At 44.0% G+C, this 24,543-nt stretch overlaps 1 protein-coding gene across 1 annotated transcript in view; it reads right to left on the reverse strand.

Moving 5' to 3' along the window:
- The window catches only part of CCS (copper chaperone for superoxide dismutase), a 593,635-nt gene that overhangs the window by 482,509 nt on the left and 86,583 nt on the right, over window positions 1-24,543 (reverse strand). The gene's annotated exons all lie outside the window — the stretch shown is intronic.

The raw sequence follows: 24,543 nt of genomic DNA on the forward strand, positions 1-24,543 counted from the left end.
CTGCTGGTAGAGGTAGTATACACAACTCTGACTGTGTGTGTTCTGTTGGTGATAGAGTTGGCTACCCATCTAGTAATATGTGTTAATTCCCAACTGAGTGAGTTTCTCAATGATGCCTGAGTGGTGGATTGTATCAAAATCCTTGGCTAAGTTAAGATAGGCTGTATGTACTATTTTGCCTTCATCCAGGGCTTTGGTGACATTCACAGTCCACCAGATTTAATAAGCTTAACAAAGTCAAATTGTGTCGGGTCAAGAGTTTAAAGTTCCATGATGATTCTCTTTGTGGCCTTGCAAATAAGGGTGTTTAGGCATATGGGTCTATAGTTCCCAGGGTCGGTTGATGGACCCCTTTTGTGCAAGGAAATTACTGTTGCTGTTTTCCACTCTGTTGAGACAAAGCCAGTATTTAGACTGTGGTTGAAGAGCGTGAAAAGTGGTTCCGCTTGGTCCTGTTTCAGGCTATTTAGTAGGCAACCTTGGATGTTATCCAGTCTCATAGAGGCTCTGCATTTGGCCGTTGAGAGTGCAGTTATGACCTGCTATTTGGAGATACTAGGTAGAGGACTGGTGATAGGTATACTTTGGGGTATGTCTGGTGGGGACATGGGGAAGTGAAGTTTGCCCCAAATCTGTCTAGTAGCAGGTTGGCGATGTCCTCAAGGTCAGTATAAGTGGTACCGTCCCCTACTAGTCTGGCACAAAGCTGGCCCTTCCCTTTTAGATTTTTGACATATCTAAAGAATGGCTCCTGATTATCTTTAGCTAGAGATGGTAGTTTAGGTTCGTAATTGGCTTTAGAGGACTTTACAAGATAGCTAATTTGCTGAGTCAGTTCTCTCTTGTTCTTAGATATTAGTTTCTTCCACTTGTTGTATAACTTATTTATGCTTGATGCCATCAGGGTGGCTTGCTTTTTTTTTTTTTTTTGAGGACCTTGTTTTGATCCATTCAGGTTCATCTGAGTCTATACATTTGTATAGGTATTTATACAGGCCATTTGTGTACACCTCTGTTTAGCAATCATTGTTTCTAGTGGTAGCAGTGGGTTTTCAACTATTTATGGCATCGCTTAGGAGGCTATAGTTTGCTTTGGAGAAAATTTTCATCCTTTTTGCTCTTGGGGGGATCAGTATAATCATTAATTCGAACAAGACTGAACTCTGATCAGACCATACCAGGGAGGGAAACACACGGGGTAGTGCACACACTCCATATGTTGGTGAGTACCAAGTCTAGGACATTTGAGCCCCGTGTGGGGGTGCAGACTGTTACACAGCATATGTATTAATAAAGTCCAGGAAGCTTAGGGCAAACATGTTTGTGCTCATACATTACTCTCAGTCGATGGAAGGATAGTTGAAAACGCACATAACCAAGGTGTTTGGCTGTGCAATGAGTGACTCAAGTAGGTCCACGTAGGCAAAGTGGTTCTCATGGTTCATGGTGGGGGACCTACAGATAGCAATGATATGGAAGGGGGTTTCACCTACAGTTAGTTGAACTTGGAGGAGCTCTAGAGAGTTGTACTGTTTGACCAGTCTTGAGATGTGTTTGTCTTTAATGAAGATGTACAACACTTCAACTTTTGGTTCTTTCACTCTTGTTTTGAGGTCTGAACCTGTGGAAGGCATTATAGCCTTGCATGGCCAGGGGCTCTCTGCGGCCTTAAACCATGCCTATGTGACTGCAGAGACACTGGCATCTTCCAAGGTATAGAGTGCTTCCAATGAATGCAGTTTCTGATTTAGACTCCTTCCATTAAGCAGAATAACCTTGAGTTTGCCCCTAGTGGATTTTTTTATGTCAGGAATTTAGTTCTGACATTGCCTAAAAATGGCATTATGGGGGAGACAAGCATCTTTGCCAGTAACCAAAAATCAAGAGGTGACAGATGAAGACCATCTCTGGCAAAGTAGCATGGTCTGTCGACCACGTCTTCCCAGGCTGACAGATACTGGATCTCCCTGAAATGACACCAGAAGCAAACCAATTGTTTAAGTCAGTCATTTTTTACTGGGACATTTCTTAGAGCTATGGACATACCTGCCTGGGAAAATAATCAAAGCTCAGTCAAATTTTCTTCATATAGTTCAGTGAGGAGTCTCAAGTCATTCACTCAACATGGACTATGACAGAGTCATAATGCTTGCTGTTGAGAGACCTGAGTCTGAGTTTATCTGATGGATATGGCACCTGACAGGCAGATGACAGTGCCTTTCTCCTTGTCCAGCCTGGGAGACATCTGTGTGTCTCACTATGGAGTCACTATGCCAAGACATTTGGTTTTGAGGGTTTTGCCTTAGGGGTTTATTGGCTAGACACTGCTGTTTTATTATGTGTAGTGGATTGTGCTGGGTCTGCAGGGGTGCAGTAGGTTTGTGCTTGGAGGCCCCTGATCTTGGGAGGGTTACTGGGAGTGCCTCCCTATGTGGGTTTATGTTAGCTTGTTATGTGCAAGAGGTGAAGTGTTTGTGCTAAAAACCTGTTTGATATCTGGTTTGTTATGTGAGAGAATGATTCCAAATTCATAGTATAGATATAGCTCTCACATTTGTATTTGTTTGTTTATAAGAACTGGTTGCAAGTATACATGAGGCAGTTGCTACATTGTCAGGATGCCATGTCAATCAGGCTCTGAAGAAATGGTGGGAAACTGTCCATCCATTATGGAGGTATAACTGTAGTAACTTGATGGACCAGGTTTTGCTGTAAGACTAAAAGGGCTATTCCCATGGGAGGGTAGCGGTTTATGCCAAAAGCAAGTCTCTTATTGGCTGAGCTTACTATATCCCAGGATGCACCACTACCAGTCCCCAGATCTAGTTTGTCCGCATACATGCACACATGCATACCCTGCTTATATAACATCGCAGATGAAACAAGATAAAACATTTGAACTCAAAACCGTCAATCTCTTCTGATCTGCAAGGCAGGGGAAGGAGGGTGGAATGGGAGATGGATCCCAAACATCTGAAGTTATGGTGAGTACATAACTAAAAGATGTTATGTGATCCTATCTCAAATTCTGAATGATGGGACAGCCCCTAGCACCTGAATCCTGGGTGGCTCACTGGAAAACACTCCTGAGTACCGTGGAACCAAATGATGCCCCTTTTAGATGCCACATCCAATTTGTAGTGGGAAATGAAAGTGGGGTTGGACCAAGTAGCCGCACAAATTTCCCTTTAGCGGTGAAAGGCTATAGAAGTAGCCATAGCTCTGGTAGAATGAGCTTTGATAGATTTTTAAGTGTTTATTAAGAAAAAAAAGCCTGAGTTATGCAATCTCTGATCCATTTTGAGTTTGTAGTTTTTGTAATGGTTTGGCCCAATTTATTATCTGAGAAGGACACAAACAACTGGTCTGACTTAGGGTTGAGTCCTGTCTAAATAAAAGGGAATTGCCTGTGAACATCCAATTTATGGAGAGTTATTCTGCTTCATTAGAAATTTGGAAAGGGTAGCTCTAGAGATTGTTGAAGACAAAAACAGAACAGACTTTGGGGGACAAAGGATGGATTAGGCCTAAGTGATACTCTATCCTTGTGGAAAATCAAGTATGGTGGTTTAATAGACAGGGCTTGAAGCTCTGAACTCTTGCAGAGGAAAAGCCACTAAGAAGCGTTTTCCAAGACAGATATTTTAATTCATGTAGCACCCCAAAAGGGGGAGATTTTTGAAACCCCAAATCAAGATCCCACGGAGGTGCAGGATGAAAAACGGGGGTCTTAACAGACTGGCACCTTTAATGAAAATTTTTCATAGTCTGCTGCTCATCAAAGGGGATCCTGGATTCATGGAATTTTCCCAGTTGGACTTTAATAGTTGAGACAGAAGATCCCTGATTAAACAGGGATGTTAAAATTTCAAACCTCTGGGACAGGAGCAGTGATAGGGTCTAAGCCCTTGAGTTGAGCCCAGATAGCAAACCTCTTCCACTTACTGAGGTACAATTTGTTAGTGGTGGGTTTGTCAAGATAAAATGTGAACAACTTCCCGGTCCTTTAACTAAGGTTGGAAGTGGAGGAGCCAAGCTGTCAATTTAGATTGAAGGGACTGATGCCAATGTCCCGACTGATGGATTAGCAAAACCGGGTCCCAAGGGCCACGGACCCTGCATGTTTTTCAGGTAAGGAAACCATACTGCGAGGCCAGTATGGGGCAATCAGAATCATTGAAGACCCCATTGAGAAGCTTTTGAATAAATTTGGAAGGAGTGGAATTGGAGGAAAGGCATAAAGTAGCCCTGTTGGCCAAGGTTGTGCTAGAGCATCCATGGCTGGTACTTCCTGATGTGGAATCAAGGAGAAGAACTTGCACTTGGTGTTTGTGGAGTTGCAAAAGGTGCAGGCCCCATCTCTTGAAAACCTGAGCTGCTACTGTGCGTTTAGAGACCACTCGTGAGGAGAGAGAATTGTCCTGCTTAATTTGTCCGCCAATACATTTGATTTTCCGATTGGGTCGCTACCAAGAAGCGTTGGTAGCTACAGCCCATTCCCACACTCTCATGGCCTCTCTGCAAAGGGGATAGATCTGGTCCCTCCTTGTTTGTTCAGATACCAAACCAGACATGTTGTCTGTGTGGATGGCGATGATGCCTTGAGGAAGAAACTTGTGTAAGGCCTGTAGGGATAGAAGTACAGCCCTCATCTCCAACACTTGATGTGGAGAAGAGTCTCGGAAGCCAGGAGCCCTGAACTAGCCTGCCCAGACAATGCCCACCCTATCTGGGAGGCATCTGTCGTCAGGGTAACCACTGGAGGGAGAACAAAGGTTTTCCCCGATCAAATTGGATGTCTGAAGACCAGCGAACGCCCCTTTTGCATATTTCCCTAATCATCATGTGATGATTGTGCGGAAGCCCTTGAAAGGACCATTGCGTTGATAACAGCCACTGAAGAATCCTCAGTGTAATCTTGCTAGAGGAACTAAAAGAATGGCAGACATTGAGCCTAAAACCTGTAGGACCTTTCCTGGCTGGGGCTTTGGATCTGAGATCAGAGCTTCCCCTGTAAGTTGGACCCTTTTCCAGGAAAAAAAAGCATCAATCTTGAGTCTATCTCTGCCCTTTTTTTTGCTGAGAGGGCAGCAAGACAGACTTTGACCAATTGTTAATCCCTAAACCCCCGGGAGATGGTGGTTTTGGGGTTGTCCTTTAAATAGATGCCTGGTGGTGGCAGTCGGGGCCATTCAGAGGGGAAACATTTGGGAAACCCAAAGACTTCTCAGGTGAGCCTCACTACTGCCAAACACTTGGTGAACCCCCTCTGTGGTGAGCCCAAAAGGGGCAGAGCACAAAATTGGTAATGAGACTCCCAGGCTGGGCAGAACCTTCTCGCCTGATGTTTTATGTGATAAAAAGGCGCCCTTGATCTATGGAGCACACCCAAAACCCCTTCTCCAAAAAGGGAGAATGGATTTTTGGGACCATTGAATTTGGATTTAAGGATTTTCAGTCTGCTGAGATCCAATATTGGTCTCAGGTCCCCTGTTTTTTGGCACTAAAAGAACCTGGAGAAATTTTCCCTGATCCATCTGGTCTGGGGGATTGGATGACTCCTTTTCTAGCAGTTTTAAAAGCTTCTCCTGCTTTTTCCTTGACTGGGTGGTTCCATTTTTTCCGGGGGGTGAGTTTTTGAATGGGATGGTGAACCTCCGGCAATGACCCAAGCACCCATCTGTCCGGGTGATTGACTCCCAGGCTTTTGGGTGTTTGGGAACGACACCCACTGGCTCCAGAAAGCGGGCAATCCCTCATGTCTGTGGGAGGCTGAAGAAAAAAAGGCCCCTTCTCCAAAATTTGGGGCCCCTCTCCCCCTTCGGGGGGCGTCCCCCTAAAAATTCCCCCTTGCCTCGGGGGGAATCTTCCTTGTTAAAAAACTTGCAGATTTTGAACCACATTTTTCCTTTGGCCTTGGGGAAAGGCCCAAAAAGGGAGTGGAATTTCCCCCCGGAAATTTTTTTTTTAAAAACCCCTTTCCCTTTAAACCCCCAAAAAAACCCCCAAAGGGGGGGGCCCCCAAAAAAAAAAAAGGGGGGGCCCCCCTGGGCCCCCCCCCTTTTTCCCGGGGGGAAAAAAGGGGGAAAAAAAAAACCCCCGGGGTAAACCAGGGGGGTTTTTGGGGGCCCCAAACCCCTTAAGGGGGCCCCCGGGGAAAAGGGGAAAATTTCCCCCTTTAAACCCTTTTTGGGGGTGGGGGGGCTTCCCCCCCCTTTTTTAAACCCCCTTTTAAAAAACTTTTTCCCCCCCCTTTTTAAAAAAAAAAATGGGCCCCCCCCCTTTTAAAAAATTTTTTGGGGGGAAAAAAAAGGGGGGGGGGCCCGGGAAAAAAAGGGGGTTTTCCCCCCAAAATTTTTTTTTTTGGGGGGGGGGAAAAGGGGGGGCCCCCCCGGTTTTTAAAAAAAAGGGGGGTTGGCCGGGGAAAGGCCCCAAGGAGTGATCTCCCAGCAGGGGGAAAATCCTGGGGGCCCGTATTGGGTTTTTGGGCCCCTTTTTAAACAAAAAACTCCAACCCCGGGGGAAAAAAGAAGGGGGTTTTTTTTTTGGGGGGCCGTTCGGGGTCTAGGTTGGCTTATTCCCCGTTTTTTTATAAAAGAACCCGGGGAAACCTGCCATCTGGTGGACCGAGGTTTTTCAACCCTGGCCAATCCCCTGAAGCCGTTGACGTGTTCAGAGACCTTGGTAAGGCTGAAGTCAGGTGGCTTCCCTGCCTATCCATCTTAGACCTTATTGGGATGGATGGTTTTAACCCTGCCAGGGCCGTGTACGATGCCACCACCATGGCATACAGCCACCCTCTTAAGGAACTCCTTCGGGAGCAGATAAGAATTTATTTGGACCGAAGGACTGGTCCCTGTATCTGGATGTTCCCTCCCTTGCAAACAAATCCAGAAGCTGTGCGAGACACAGGAGGCGACGACAAAGGCCTTGAGAGCCTTTCAGCTGAGGGTTTGGATATCCAGCCATTGTTTGAGGATCTCTAGATGTCTGCAAATGAGACATCTCCGAGGCGACTGGGACCCGCATACCATATCAGTGTCGATGTAATAGACCTGAGCCGTGCTTCCTTTGCGATCTCTTCCTTGGGTTCCTCTGAGCACTCAAGAACCCTCAGGAGGGAAACTGGGGTAATAGGCCTGGGCTCGCTGGCTCGGACAGGGAACTGCAAAGACCGTCCCCCAGAAGGTGCTGGTAAACGGGAGATGGCCAAAAGCTTGGCCAAGGCACTTCATGGCCTGAAAGCGGACCCCAGAATTGGGAGTGTCCGCTGAGCCGTGATACGGAAGTCCTTGCCGGGGGGACTGGACCAGCATAGGTCCCACATCCCCGGGGCCAGCCAAGAAGTCAGGATACTGGACCCAGCGGGTTGGGTAAGGTCGAGCCGACCTGAAATTCAGGCTAAGGATGCTCCACGGGCCGGTCGTCGGGAGGAATGGCACAGGGGCATGGCACCAGGGGAAACGCAAATTTAAGCTGGGGCTGGAACAGTCTTTGGAGCATGTCTTCAGAATCCGACATCCTGAGCCGAAGGAACAGAGGTCGAGGGCCTCTCCAGCCCCAAGCTGTACCCTGAGGCTCATGAGTACGCCGCAGATATGCAGTTCGGTGGACTTGGGCCGAGGAGGAAGTGTCTGAGCACCTCGCTCCTGAGCAGTGGAGCCACGGTGATGCCTCGATGCCCCAGCCATCGGCTCGGCCAGAGGAGTGACGTGGCATCAGGCAGGGTCGAACCTCGCTAAGTCTTTACAAGGAGAGGCCTGCCTAAGTCTTGGCATCGGATCCCCGGACTGGTCGAAAGCTTTCTTTGGCAGCGGAGAGGATGCCAAGGCTTCTTCAAGGAGGGTTAACTAATTAAGAATTTATTTTTCCCTCCCGGGGGCCCTTGAGGGAAAAAACTGACATAAATGCATGACTCCTGCAAGTGCTTTGCCCAAAAAATATACAAAGGAAGATGCTGTGATAGACATTTTCCCTTTAACTTTTTTAAACCCCAAGGCCGGGGGGTTTGAGACATGTTTTAAACAATTCAAGTCCTTCAAAAAGAGTAAAAAACTAAATTTCCAGAATATTACACTGATAATAAAGCAAAGGGTAATAGCAAGTAACTTCCTGAAAAAAGGGGGAATTAAAAAAAAGAAGACTGTATTGGGTTGACAGTAAAAGGGCCCCGGTCAAAAAAAATCAAAATCACACACAAAATTTTCAATCCAAAAAAAAAGTTAGGATAGCTTAAAACATTTGTTAAAAAAAGCAAAACTGACAGAAAGTTAGTTAATCTACTCAGACCAGCTGGACCCCCTTTTAAGCCAAACAGATCTGGGGACTGGTAGGGGGCATCCTGGGATATAGTAACCCGCCAATGAGACTTGCTCTTTTGGGTAAGGGAGGGGGATCCTAACCCCTCATTCAGAATGTAAAAAAGGATCACATAAAAAGGTTTTTTCATGTTTTTTTTAATTGAGGCATCATTTGGGGGTGATGCTTCTATGGACATACCTGCCCGGGAAAAATAATCAAAAAAGTCAAATTTTTCATATAGTTCAGTGAGGTATGTCTCAAATCATTCACTAAATGGACTATGACAGAGTCATAATTACTTGCTGTTTAGAGACCTGAGTCTGTGCTTGATCTGATGGATTGGGGACCTGACAGGCAGTGACAGGGGGCCTTTCTTTTTTCCCTTGGGGCCAGCCCTTTTGGTTTTTAAAGGGGGGGGGGAAAATCTTTTTTTTTTTGTGTTTCACTATTTTTGCATTATCATTGTTTCTAGTGGTAGCAGTGGGTTTTCAACTATTTATGGCATCACTTAGGAGGCTATAGTTTGCTTTGGAGAAATGTTTCATCCTTTTTGCTCTTGGGGGGATCAGTATAATCATTAATTCGAACAAGACTGAACTCTGATCAGACCATACCAGGGAGGGAAACGCACGGGGTAGTGCACACACTCCATATGTTGGTGAGTACCAAGTCTAGGACATTTGAGCCCCATGTGGGGGTGCAGACTGTTACACAGCATATGTATTAATAAAGTCCAGGAAGCTTACGGCAAACATGTTTGTGCTCATACATTACTCTCAGTCGATGGAAGGATAGTTGAAAACGCACATAACCAAGGTGTTTGGCTGTGCAATGAGTGACTCAAGTAGGTCCACGTAGGCAAAGTTGTTCTCATGGTTCATGGTGGGGGACCTACAGATAGCAATGATATGGAAGGGGGTTTCACCTACAGTTAGTTGAACTTGGAGGAGCTCTAGGGAGTTGTACTGTTTGACCAGTCTTGAGATGTGTTTGTCTTTAATGAAGATGTACAACACTTCAACTTTTGGTTCTTTCACTCTTGTTTTGAGGTCTGAACGTGTGGAAGGCATTATAGCCTTGCATGGCCAGGGGCTCTCATGCCTTAAACCATGCCTATGTGACTGCAGAGACACTGGCATCTTCCAAGGTACAGAGTGCTTCCAATGAATGCAGTTTCTGATTTAGACTCCTTCCATTAAGCAGAATAACCTTGAGTTTACCCCTAGTGGATTTTTTTATGTCAGGAATTTAGTTCTGACATTGCCTAAAAATGGCATTATGGGGGAGACAAGCATCTTTGCCAGTAACCAAAAATCAAGAGGTGACAGATGAAGACCATCTCTGGCAAAGTAGCATGGTCTGTCGACCACGTCTTCCCAGGCTGACAGATACTGGATCTCCCTGAAATGACACCAGAAGCAAACCAATTGTTTAAGTCAGTCATGTTTTGTTTACATTGAGGCATCATCCTGGGAGTGATGCTTAGAGCTATGGACATACCTGCCTGGGACACATAATCTAAAAGCTCAGTCAAATCTCTCGTCATATAGTTCAGTGAGGTATGTCTCAAGTCATTCACTCAAACTTGGACTATGACAGAGTCATAATGGTACTTGCTGTTGAGAGACCTGAGTCTGTGCTTGATCTGATGGATATGGGCACCTGACAGGCAGATGACAGTGCCTTTCTCCTTGTCCAGCCTGGTGACGGCACATCTGTGTGTTTCACTATGGAGTCAGCTATGTCCAAGACATTTGGTTTTGAGAGGTTTTGCCTTAGGGGTTTATTGGCTAAGACACTGCTGTGTGCGTTATTATGTGTAGTGGATTGTGCTGGGTCTGCAGTGTGTGCAGTAGGTTTGTGCTTGGAAGGCCTCTGATCTGTAGGTAGGGTTACTGGGAGTGCCTCCGCTTATGTGGGTTTATGTGTTAGAAGCTTGTTATGTGCAAGAGGTGAAGTGTTTGTGCTAACAACCTGTTTGATATCTGGTTTGTTATGTGAGAGAATAGATTCCAAATTCATAGTATAGATATAGCTCTCACATATTGTATTTGTTTGTTTATAAGAAACTGGTTGCAAGTATACATGAGGCAGTTGCTACATTGTGTCAGGATGTCCATGTCAATCAGGCCGGCTGAAGAAATGGTGGGAAACTGTCCATCCATTATGGCGGGTATACACTGTAGTAACTTGATGGACCAGGTTTTGCTGTAAGACTAGCAAAAAGCGGCTATCCTATGAAGGACGAGGGGTAGAAAACTGTGTCAATGCTTCACAATGCACAACTGAGTTGCTTGCAGGGCAGCAGTGCAATCTCGTAGTAGCTCCAGTAAGCTGAATGTAAACCAACCCAAACACGATGCTGGAATACAAGCAAAAGTAAACAATTTTTAAAAAGTAAACAAAAGGGAAAGGCTAAGACTGAGCCTTATTCCAGCAATCCCAAACTCAGACAGGTCCTTTGCTGCACACGTCTGCCACAAGGGTGCAGGGGGACCTTCTTAATATAAGATGGCTGGTTTTATTGCTCAAATGATACCAAACGGTGTAAATTTGGCAAGCCAGAATCTAGCCAAAGATATAAAATGCAGAAGTACTAGAAATTCAAAGTGCAGAAAATTGATATCACAACAGCAAAAATACAGTTTAAATAAAGCAGCAATTCAGCAGAATACTCCAAGTGTGTAGATCACAAACCTTCCTATTGTGAAACAAGTGGTATGGAACCCAAGTGCTTAAACCAGAACTAAGACACTTTCAGAACAACATACACAATAAGCCTTCAACCAGCAATTCTCAGCTTAGAAGGATTTAGGCTATCCTCTCCTGCCACAAGAGTCTAGATCACAAACCTTCTTAATGTAAAATAATTGGTTTGGAGCCCAAGTGCTTAAACCATAACAAAAACACTTATTAGAGCAACAGGCACAACAAGTATTCAACCAGCAATTCCCAGTTCAAAAGGGAAGGCTACTCTCTCCTCCCACAAGAGTGTAGACTACAAACCTCCTTAATGTAAAACAAATGTCCTGAAACTCAAGTGCTTAAACCAAAAGTAAGAGGCTTAGAATAACAGTTACAATTTAATGAGATACCAGACACATGACAGTGACATGTATTTTAATCTACCCACATACATCACTTCATAGTTAGTAGGGCCTGTGTTATCTTGCTGAAAAAGCTGTGGTCTGTCCAGCTGCTACATGTGTCTGGTGAGGCTCATGCAAAAGAGAGCATTATACTGTATTACTGTTCTGATGAGTGTGACTGCAGTGCTGTCATACAATCCTTTGATCTGAATGTGATGGCGTGTCTTATAATAAGCACCATGCGAATGTACTGGAGAACATTAAAGAGAAAACATTGAAATTAATGAGACGCACTGCAGTTCCTGACTTCACAACCCCTTCAAGAGAATACACTAGACAGTACTGACATGAAGATGGTAATCACAGTATAATTTGGCAATTCAAATATAAGTGGCAGGTACAATTATCAGTTCAACAACACAAATGCAGATATACTAGACACTAATGTAGCTATGCACCCTGTGCATCAGACACAAAGCTTTTGTATCCCTGAATTCAAAAAGAGAGAAAACAGGGATATGGCACAGTTATCCTCATGTGCACAGGGTGTTGTGTTGGGGGGCAGGAGGCCTAGGCTGACATAAAAAGTCAGTGAGTGTGTATAAGAAAGGCAGGCTGAACCATATAACTGGTGTGTGTGTGTGTGTGTGTGTGTGTGTGTGTGTGTGTGTGTGTGTGTGTATCTGTTGGGTCCTGCATGTGAAAATGGTGTGTGAGAGTCTGCATGAACACAACCAAGCTCAATGCTAGCTCTATGTCTTGGTATGTCAGACAGATGTGAGCTGTGCAGGGTACAAGTGGCAATTCATCATTGTCACCCCCACCCATGAAAACTGGCTCTGTCAGAAGTTGCACTGGCAGCTCCATGCCCAAGGTCAGATGCAGTGCTGCTACCTGAGCATGACTGATGTCTGCTGGACATGCTACCATCATGGGAACGCCCAGGACCATGACCCAATGGCCTGCCACGTCTGAGTGTAGACAGTACACTCACCGATGGACCAGTGGAAGTACTGCTACTATGGGAGCATGACTGGGCACAGCCACATGGGCTACCAGCAGATGTGGCTGACCTACACCCACGAGGGCGCCATTACCCTCCCAATAGACGTTCCATCACAGGCACTGCTTGTTCCATGACAGACACCCCTCAGTCCATCACCGACATCCCTTGTTCCAATGTGTCATCCATCCAATACAGTGAATCTGTGAGACAGTGGAGACAGTCATGCATGTCAGACTTTGCCACATCCACAACCCTGAGCATTTTTCTGGAGCACTTTTCTGAATGTGCCTGTGCCTCCATGATGGCCCTAAACATACATTGAGTGACACAGGAAGAGACACCTGCACCACGTGGAGGAGGGACAGCAGGCCCCATCTGAGCTCTCCTATAAACCCTCCTGCATGGCACCTCGCCAACACTTTAGCTATGGCCAGACTCAACAGGCACTGATGCCACAGTAGTCACACTTCCTAGCTCAACTGGGTGGCGCAGTCGCCTCACAGTAAGATGTTCTTTGGTTCGATTCTCTGCTGGGGTGCCTTCTGTGTACAGTCTACTTGTCCTCCCTGCGTTCATACTGGTTTCCTCTGGGTGCTCTGGTTTCCTCCCACATTCCAAAGACATGCATCTGGAGTGTTTCTTCCTGGGTCTCCGCTGAAAACGGGGTCTTGTCCTATTTGGACTTTCCTGGTAAACAAATATTAAATAAAAATAAAATAAATGTCATCACCCTCCACCTGTCCAATATCTGTGGGCTCAGTGGACTGAGTAGGTTTAGGCCTACTGGTTGTGACCGGAGGAAATGAAGGGGGTGGTTGGATGTCAACCACTGTGTCAGATTCAGCCTCTGCACCCTCTGACTGTGCCTCAGTTTTGCCACCATCATCAGTGTCTAATGAAACATTGACATCAGGTGGCACAGGGCCCACACTCCTATTGTCATAATCACCAGTGATAAAAAGGGCAAAACATAGGCATACATTAATATCCGCACTACTATGATGCAATATATGCTAAACAACTAACAGTGCTGCCACTATTACAGACAGCACAGCAATACACACTACAGGTCTAAGATGACACATTATATATCTTTAAACTGATCTGCAGTACTGAAATAAATATATTTGGCTTACTGTCTGCAGGAGGCATATGTCGCTGGATTCCTGACAGTCCTGAAATAAGTTAAGCAAGAGGCAAGGCCATCGTCATCACATTTAATAGTAAGACAGGAGGGGCTACATGTATTCCTCTATATCTGCATTGTGTACATTCCATAAGAATGTGATTTACAACTGTAAACTGAGCTTATCACTGTACCAATCTTTAATCCCCCCACCCAAAAAAGACACGTGACACAGAAATAACTTTTATTTCAAGTGTTTTACTATACAACAGTATTCAACTGGTTATATAACAAAGCCTACCTGGAAGCTCCTCCTGGGACTCAGGAGGAGTGGCACCCACATCAATGACATGCTGCGGTCCAATCTGCTGTGAGTTGTCCTGTTGGAGTATACTTGACAGGAATTCCTCATTGGGGGGTGAGAGGTGGTTCTGTAACAGGCCCACCCCGGTTACCCTTGGTCTCGGGCAACAGCAGCTATATGCCTCAGTGCAGAGGTAAATCATGTCAGTGGCCTTGTGGCGCACCTGCTCCTATTTCCGGCTGTGGCCTCCCACAGAATTTATGTTGTCAATCTGCTGCCATACCCTGAGCCTTTCTAGCATATTGTGACAACCCCTTCCCAGAAGAAATGCCCCATGTTGATGGAGTGCATCAACATTATTATTATTATTTTCAGCTTCACTAAGGGGTGGGTCTCTGCCTCAATGACATTTTGCGTTCTAAAAGACAACAGAATGATAATACACATTAGTATCACATAACTACAAAGTAATTGTTACAGGATAAAACAGTAAATGTAGGCAGCAGTACCCACTGAAAAAACATGAAACAGTCTACAGATGTGAAATACTAATGACAATCACAATGCAAAACAAGGAGAGTAGCAAGAGCAAAATATCCTTGTATGTGCCATAGCAGGAACTCAACTGTGCTCCCCCCAAAAGAACAGTCCATTCTAGTTTGTGACATAACAGTAACTTTTTTTTTGCTCCCTCCACCCACAAAAGAAAAGACACATGAATCATTTTGTTAATAAAACATCTGAAATGTTAAACATGCTTTCAAAGGACCTGTTCCTGAAACATTTGTACATATGTGTCACACAGCTTTCTAATTTCATGTATTGTCAGTCATCTGTACCTCTGAAATGACTTGACAAACATGGCAATGCCATCAGTATACTGCTAACTAATGCCTACAGATATTAGTGTAAAATGCTTTCCTTCACATTATTCATTAATATATTCCAGCATATGCATTATGTAGGTAACAAAATGGGAGCATATCTCCTGGAGTTCAATAACCCTCTGTAAAGATATCTTTGAAATATTTTTTTCGAAGTCCTGCAAACATGTAGCAAGTGTCCTCACCATCATCTGCCTGGCTATCTGTTTATAATGCAGTAGATTATTAATGGATTTCATCTGCCTTAGTCTCTATTTCAGAGATGCTAATTACAGCTTAAGCAGCTGAACTGCATGCTAATCAACCAATCTGGCGGAGATATTCAACAAGTTATAAAGCAACCATGTTGCTTTTTCCTGTGGATTTCAAAAGTAGTGGAGTACAGACGCAGAAAGTCTACACAGACAGAATGCTACTAGCTGCTGCCACTTAACTCCACTTGCATGTGCTACAGGCTGCAGCCAATGCTGCTCTGATGCCAATAGCCCTAGGCCAAGACAGAGAAGAGTTTTCAGGCCACATTTAACTTACCACAGCATACACGACATGGACACTGTAAATTGCTACAGAGTGGACAGGGACTCACTACAAAAACTCTGCCACCTCTGCCGGCCTCAACTCAGAGCCAGAGCTTTTACCTCCCCTTGTACTGACTGTATACTACTTGCATCACAGTCAGCCCTGAACTAACACTGTGGCAACTCCTCCATTTACAAGGTAAGTCCTGAACATGTACTGTATTGTATAATAATAATATGCCATATCCTTATATTTCATCACTTGGTAAACTAGGCAAGTAAAAGGTGGGAAATTTGTACACACATTAAAATAACGTGACAGCAGAGAGTTATTTGACTTGTATGTGTCTAAGTAAGTAGTAGGCCTCAAAGATTCAGACATCGATACCTTCCAAAAGTACTGATTACTGCATGCCCTCAGTTTAGCACCATACGTTTGTAATGTGAAATCATAACACAGAGAAGTTAGAAAGTAATAAGACACATTGCAATTTCTGACTTCACAACCCTCACAAGATCAAACAGGCAGGATGCAAAACAAAGAGTGTAACAAGAGCAACATACCCCTGTTTGTGCCATAACAGTAGCTCAGCCTGGGTCCACCCCCATCGAAAGAACAGTGTACCCTTGCATGCGCCAAAACAGGAACTAATCTTTGCCCCCCCCCCAACAAAAACAGCAGTCTACGCTTGTTTGTGCCACAACATGCCCTTCATTTGATGGCAACTGCATATTGTAGTATTCCCAGTTGATATCTTCACACATTTTAAGGTAAATTATATAGACTGGCTTACACACTGCAGTTCTCTGAGCAATGGCCAGATAACTGATGAATGACCAAGAAACACAGAAAGGTAAAACAGAGCTGTATATTTGCAAGGAATAATCATAATAGGTTGTGTGACAACTAAGTGCACTGCATTCAACTAAATTAAATATAATATATTTACAAATAACATATTATGTCTTCATATCAGTGTAGATTCAGTTACACTTGGTTGTATTAGGAATCGCTTCATTTCTTTACTGCAAACCTGTTTGTGTGGCAAAGATGGATGTCCCCATCCTGTTTTCTGACAGTGCATTGGAGTGAGAGTTGGGATCCAGACCAATATAGTCATGTCTCATGTGTACTAACATTCTCTACTGTGTATGTCATAGATTTATTTTCCTCATTTCAATTATTTTTCTGTTGTTTAATTATTTTTTTTCTTTTGGGGGACACTTTTTGCACGATGCGTCACTTAGCAAAACTGGCTTTGGCTATGCCCATCTCATTTGTGTATAGAATGACAATGCACAAACTGGACGAATGGACCACCTAGGCAGCAGACAGGACCCAGACAGCCACAAACATACACTGGATGCATTCAATTAATATTACTGACCATTGTGCAAACATTTCCCAGCAGTGCACATCCTCACTCACCATGTTTGTGCGATGGTAAGTGATGCGCAATACTTTCAAAATGTTGCTAAACCAAAAAGTGCACACTCCCAGTAAGTGCAATTGGCAGGCAAAAATCATTCTACATTGGTCTTGATCTGTGGTAGGCATGGCAGGCACTCACTGAGAGGTTTTGAGATTCTGTGCTCAAAGATGGGGTGTCCAAAGATGGGGTGTCCAGGAGTTCAAAGTGTTTGTTGGACTGCTAGTGAATGAACATAGGCCCCAAGCTTTTGCAGCGGGACCATCTTGGCTGGGATTACAAGGCAGCAGCATGGAATAGTCTGCCCGGGGTCTGACTAGTGCTACACTGCTGAATAATGTAGGAATCACTACAGAGACCTAAGGATGAGGAACAGGAATACCCTCCACCACTGGATTGAGGAATATAGGACTGAGTGCACCCCACAGATGTGCAAGTATCCCTTTCAGAGACTGCAAGAGTTAAAAGTTGGATATAGTCAGGATTGGTATTCATAATGGTATTCTGTTCTGTTCCATTTTTTCAGCAGCCATCATAGACCAATAACTGAATGGGCAAACTCATGCTGCTAGATTGGCAGGGATGCAAGACGTGTGTGGTATGTATACATTTAAACAGTACTGGTATTTTAGCATTAAAACCAAAAACATCTTTATTGGTTTATTATACAGTCGTATCAAATTGAGCATTCCTCTCTCAACTGTAACCGGAAAGTAATTATGCATTAGTCTGGAGGTCAAAACAACAATTCACTATTACAGAGAAGTCAGAGGTTGTGGGTTCAAAAACCACACTTACCAGATATACAATACTTTTAGGTTTTCATCATTATTGCAATGTAACTTCAGGTCTCTATACCGTGGTACAAATGGCCTTCTGTAAACTGTAATCAATACCTCCATAGGTATCACAATGGATAAGAAACTAAGAGTAATGCTACTCAATGCCAGAAGTCTAAACCTCAAGATGCACGCACTCAAAACTCTCCTTAGCATGGAGAACATCAATATCTGTGCAGTAACAGAAACCTGGTTCAAGGCTCCCGAGAGCACCCCAGCACTACCAGGTTATACCTCATACCATGCTTTTCGGCCCCAAAACTTGGACTGTACTACAAAAGGAGGGGGAGTATCAATATTCGTCAAAGATACCCACACCTCCAGGTTGGTGGCACAGCACGAGGCATCAGAGATTATCCATGTGCAACTAACAGTGGGTAAAACTGCCTTCCAGTTTACAGCCTGCTACAGACCACCCTCCCAAACCCAGGAACCCCACTCGGCCTTCCTGAGAACACTGGAAAATATGAAGGTCTCTCCAAACACCATTATACTGGGCGTCTTCAACTACCCAAACATAGACTGGGAGCATTAATCTAGCTCTAACACCCTAGCCCAAAGGTTCCTAGAATTTATAAACTCAAATGCTATGGAACAACTTGTTACCACTCCCACAAGAGGGAAAAACATACTGGACCTGATCATCACCAACATGGGGACTCTATGCTCCAGACCAGAAGTGTATCCCTCACTGGTAAGATCAGACCATAAACTAATCTCACTGGATATTCACATCCCGACTCCACCCCCTGCCCTGAAAACCACAGTGAAAAATTTCTCTAAAGCAAATTTCACACTCCTCAAAACTGAGGTGGAATCCTTCAAAGCCCCCGGGCCTGTGAAAAATATGGCCCAGACCGCAGAATCCTTTATAAACACATTCTATGAACACCTTCAGGAATGCATGGATCATGCAATCCCAAATAAAACGAAGACCCGATCCTCCAAAGGCAGACGTCCTGTCTGGTGGACCCCAGCCATAAACAAACTATACAATAGAAGGAGAAAGCTACTACATGACAGAGCAAAATCCCAAAAAGGGAAGGCATCTCTGATCAGTATTAGCAAAAAACTATGGGCACTCATAAAATCGTCTATGGCCAGCTTCGAGAGAAAATTTGCACAGGACACTAAGGATAATCACAAGGCTTTCTTTAGTTATGTTAGGAACCTGGGTGGGAATTCCTAGATATGCTCAGAATTAGTCCAAAATGACAAAAAATACAACAAACCCACAGACATTGCCAACATCCTAGCTGACAGGTTCAGTGCAAACTTCTCCCCCCCACCAAAAGGGCAAATATTTATCCCAGCAGAGTGCTGCCCCCCTGACATCTCAGATGCTCAAGTAAGAGCTGCCCTCTCCAAAGCAAAAAACACAGCATCAATGGGACCAGACGGTGTCCCGGGCTGCGTCCTACATTAACTCCAAGAAGAGCTAAACCCAAACATAAAACTACTGTTCAATTTCAGCCTTACTACAGGATATGTACCCAAAGAGTGGCATACAGCAACAGTGGTCCCTCTCCACAAAGGTGGTGCCACAACGGATCCTGGAAACTATCGCCCCATAAGCCTGACTAGCTTGATCTGCAAAGCTATGGAAAGGATCATCATGGACCTCATAAATAAAGATATTGGGGACCTACAGACACTGGATCCTACCCAGTTCGGCTTTGTTAAGGGCAGATCCTGCCTCTTAAACCTGGTTGATTTCTTTGAAACAGTCACCAAGGCCATTGACGAGGGGAAGGTGGTCCACACAGCCTACCTGGACCTCGCAAAAGCCTTAGATACAATACCCCACTCGGGCATTATAGATAAGCTCACCAGCTTAAATATAAACCCCTATGTCACTAGATGGGTTGCAAACTGGCTCAAGGACAGAACCCACAGGGTTAGAATTGCTGGAGCCATGTCAGACTCCAAACCAGTTACAAGTTGCGTCCCCAAAGGCTCAGTCCTGGGACCTCTCTTGTTCGGTATATATTTCTCGGAGGTACAGGCCAACACGGAAGGACTGTGGCTGACTAAGTTCGCAGATGACTGCAAACTGGGCGCCATAATCGACTCTCCAGCTGACACAAGCATCCTCCAAAAGGGCCTCATAGACAACTGGTGCCAGAGCCATGGCCTCAAGCTAAACGCCAAAAATTGTATAGTCATCCCCTTTGGCAAAAACAAAGTGCCCACAAATTACCACATAGGTGGTAATCCATTAAGTACAGAAGAAGTAATTAGGGACCTGGGGACCCAAGTTGATAGCAATCTCTCATTTGACAACCACGTGGCCAAAGTGGTTAGAAAAACATTTTATATAGCCCACCTAACCATGAAGGGATTCACATCTAGATCAGGGGAGGTCATCGTGCCTCTTTACTCATCCCTCATCAGGCCCATAATTGAGTACAATGCCCCTTTTGGGATGTACCTTACCAGACACCTGTAGCAACTGGAAAGACCCCAAAAGTACCTCACCAAGAGGATCATAGGGCTCAAACAGATGCCATATGCTGCCCGATTAAAGAAACTCCAGCTTTACTCAGTGGCATACCGCCTGCTCAGAGGTGATCTGTGCCTGACGTATAAAGCCATGTCCAACCCGGAATTAATGGACATGCTGCACCTCAGAAAATCCAAATCCCATCGAGCTACACGCTCGAGAGACTTGAACCTCAGCACTGAAATAAATAGGACATGCTGGAGGGACAGATTCATAACCCAGAGGCTCCCTTCACTCTGGAATAAAATCCCAGTCCAGGTTAGGCAGAGTCCCTCATTCAGGAATCTTGATGAGTGGATGGGAGATCGTAGGTTTACCCCGGGTATCACTTCTGTGTCACTGTTAGACAGAGGCACAGTATACTAACCTAGAAAAAGGGCATAGCAAACTGAATTTAAAATGGGTGGCAGAAGCCAAACACACTCTGGCTAGGCTTATAAATGCCCTAGGGCAGATAGCCTAGTATAAACCTATGAACCTATAAGTGGAACATGCATATGTGCAGTATATCCACATATCATGGATTCCTTGTTGCAATCTGTAGTACACTGTACATCAGTTAGGAGCTGGGTGGTCTTAATTAAAAAGGTATTTGTTATGAGTTGGTAGTCTTAAAAGCAAAGGTAACAGAATAGAGTCAAATAATTGTATCAATGCTTTGTATGTCACTATGTCACATATGCAGTTGCTAATGTTCTCTCACCTTTTTCCTCCAGTTTTTTGTTTTTGTTTTGCTTTTCTTCCACAGCACAGTGAGGTAGCCCTGTTCCACAGGATCCTCCTGCCCCTACTCAACTGGCTACAGCACCACTGCCCAACACGTCTGGTGCACAACCTGGTAGTACCTCCTCTGCTGCCCCTGCATTACCTAGCCTGTCAGGTATTTCTTCTCTGCAGGATAGGCTGGTAGTTCCCTTTGAGAGCAGTCACAGAAGTGGTGAGTTTATCATATGAGAGGAACTGCCAGGGTTGGTGCACGCCTATGCTGAATGGAGACATTGCTCTCCATCATTGTATTGAATGAGATGCAGACGTCAGACACTGCAGCCAATGGCATAGTGAGGCGACAGTGATGACAGTCCAGTGGGTGATAACTCGATTCTCACTGTCACCAGCTTGACGTCCATGGGCTCCCGATGTCTCCACCCTCAACCCAACCATGGTGTTCACTCACCTCTTGTTCCTTAACTGTTCCTGTCTTGCCCATCTGTAATTCCTTCCTCACCTGCCCAACTTACCTCGCCCAAACATTCATACATCCCTTCTCCAACATTCCTCTCTTCCTCTCTCTCTCTCTCAAAAAAAAAAAAAGTCATCCCATACATAGCACTATTTCGCAAACGTGTCTTCATGACTTCATGGCACACTTGATTTGGTCCAATCGGCTATACAACATGATTGTGTTGTGGTCACCCCTCTCTCTGGAAGTGACAGTCCAAATTCAGCTAATATTTTGCATATATGATCATGTTTTGTTCTTGAAGAACTGGATAGTTACGGTTCTGTCCTACATTCCTCCTGCACGTTCCTGCTCTCCTTTCTTTTTGTTCTTCCACCTATTTGCTCCCATTTCACCACCTCCCTATCTTTCCCATTTCCCATGCATGTCAAGTTGGTTGACAAGGAGAATCTAGTCCTCACCCAGTGGACTGCCATCACTGTCACCTCACTATGTCAATGGCTGCGACATCTACGTTTCCTATGCATACTCTGAACGAGGATGGACAGCAGATGCTCCAGCCGTCATTGGCATGCACTCACAGTGCGGTGCACAATCCTACGCACCATCCCTGGCAGTTCCTGTCAAGTGATAAACTCACCACCTCCTTCACTGCTCCCACAGGAGGCCACAGTCCTATCCTCTGGGGCAGAACTACCTAAGGGGCCGGGTAGTGCAGGGCCAGCTATCAGGTTACGCACCAGATGTGCTGGGCAGTGGTGCTTTAGTTGGTGGAGTGGGGGGGGGCAGGAGGATCCCATGGGACAGGCCTACCCTGCTGTGATGGAGGAAAAATAAATAAAAACAAGAGAAAAAAGTGTTGGGGTGAGAGGAAAAAAAAAAAGGAGAACATTAGTAACTTCGTACATGACATACAAAGCACTGATATAATTATTTTACTCTATTCTGTTACGTTTATTTTTAATACTACAAACACCTAACAAATGTGTTCATTACTTTTAAGACTACCCAGTTCATGACAGATACATTATAGTACAGATTACAGCCACCAATCCTCAGTAACGAAAATCAGAAATGTACAAAAGTCAGAAATCTTTACTTCTATCATTTCTGATTTTTGTTACTGGGGATCACTTGTCTGTGATGAATAAAGGCTAGTTGCTTTGGAACACTACCTGGGTTTCATAATTTTTGGAAATTATTGGGACTAAGCTCATCAGTGAAGTTTTAAGACCACTAGTTTCTCTGTTTTTTTATTTTTTCCTCAGCATTCATGGTGGTGAGGTTAGAACTAGAAAGATTCATGTGGTTGTTTATTTTTTTAAATTAGAAAACAAAATGGCAACTTCGACAGCCAAAGAACCACAAACTATAGCAGAGAATGTGCCCGAATTTCATTGGGAACTACCCCAAACCAAGCTTCAAAGGCAACTGAAGGGGAAATAAAACAGTTGGGACAAGTATGGGGGGATAATTATAACCTCTGAAGTTAAATTATGGTTGCAAAGAGGAATGTTAAGCCTGGCAACAATCAGACCAAAAATAAGAGTGAGAAAAAAACTTAATACACTTGATCAAGCAAGTGCTTTTATCATGACTCTACCTACCCACCCATGCAATCTTTAAATATATTTTGGACAAAACACATTTTAGGCAGGCTAAAATAGTACTGACCTTTGCAGAATGCAGTTATAGCACAGACAGAGCAGTACTATGTGGCTGAGGAAAGCTTACGTGTTTAATGTGTTTAACAAAGAAAAACTGACTTAAATTGCACCAAGCAGTAAAAGGCCATCATTCAGAGAGCAGTAAGGAAGTATTAGGCAACCAAAGTTTGCCTAAAAATAAAACAAAATAATACCTTACACAAATATATGCACATGCACCCTATGGAAGTTTGAGAACAGTAGGGCACAATTTCACACAACGCCTCAGAAAAGACATTTAGAAATCAAAGTGTATGAACTAGGAATGCTGTAACAATTGAAATCTTCTTTCTGTAATATTGTGGTTTATATACCATACCACCCCCCTCCCCCCACAAAAAAGAGTTGCAGTTTTATGAAAGGAAGTCTATGTTAAAAATCAGAACTACTTGTCTATGTTGACAGATTAAAAGCTTTGACCATGAGATATGACAAACATGTTTAGTATACACAAGGCATGTCTGTTTTGCAAATGGATGAAACAGCTGGGTAACAGTTCATTTCTGCCATCAGCTGTATAACAACCAGAATAATGCAGCAAATAATGAATACAAATCATTCATCAGCATTCCTACCAAAAATAGCACAGAGCTGTGCATTATAAAAATGCTGTCACTCAGATACAGTCATGAACAATATGATGTATTCAATGACTCAAACTTATACGTAAAGCAAAGTTATTTCATTTCCCTTACCAATTACTTAGAAGAACCCCCCCCCAAAAAAAAGACTAAAATCCTATCTTAAGATCTCAGCTAGTAGAAAATCAAGGAATGGTTCGGGTCCAGACGGCAGAAAGCAGTTATCTTGTATACATACACAATGCAAAGGCTTCTAGTACAAAAATAACTCATCACCTGATGTCAAAGGATTAACATAAGACTGACGGTGGTACTACTCATTCTCCAAACAGCTTGGGTGAAGCACAGCAGACTCCATCGCTTTGTTCACCTTCAGTTACTGAAGTTCACTCAGTGCCCCTTTCTTCTATACAGGCTGGGATCAAAACCATTATATACATTTTTGCTGAATGACTTTAGCAAATACTCTTTCCATTTTCACTGAATATTCACCAAAAGTATTTATTTAGCAGCCATGCTTTCATCAATTGTCTCTTTCTAAGCTGGTGCCTAATAAATATTTAGCCTGACTTCACTCCAGACAGCTTTCTTTCTCTAGCAAAGTTACATAAAAGTCAGATATAAAGTCTGTAAGGCTACTGTGAAGTTCACACTTCAGACTATGTCAGAAAAATTCTAGACATCCCTTTGCACTCTAATGAAATGAAAGGAGGCCAAAATTACTATAACGCATCACTGGCTAAAATACATCCATTAACGCAATGGCAGCACACACAAACTGTGCAAAGCCAGTCAAAGCAAAAATACAGATTAAAGTTTAAAAAGAGAGTAAAGATTCAAAGAAAGGAGGACAGTCTCTTACAATCAAACAGCAATATGTTGCAACAGAAAAAGCATGCAACATGTGAAGATGCTGATCATTAATAACAACATCCTAAGTACACAATCAGTAGTGAGGGATTTGTGCACCCAGGTTGATAGCAACCTGACTCTTGACCACCATGTTGCATCTGTTGTACTTAAAGCTTTCTACATGGTCCACCTCATAAGTAAGGTTATCTTATCGAGGGACAAAG

The sequence above is a fragment of the Protopterus annectens genome, chromosome 6.part1 (genome assembly GCF_019279795.1).
Source record: "Protopterus annectens isolate FY-2018-M chromosome 6.part1, PAN1.0, whole genome shotgun sequence".
Lineage (NCBI taxonomy): Eukaryota > Metazoa > Chordata > Ceratodontiformes > Protopteridae > Protopterus > Protopterus annectens.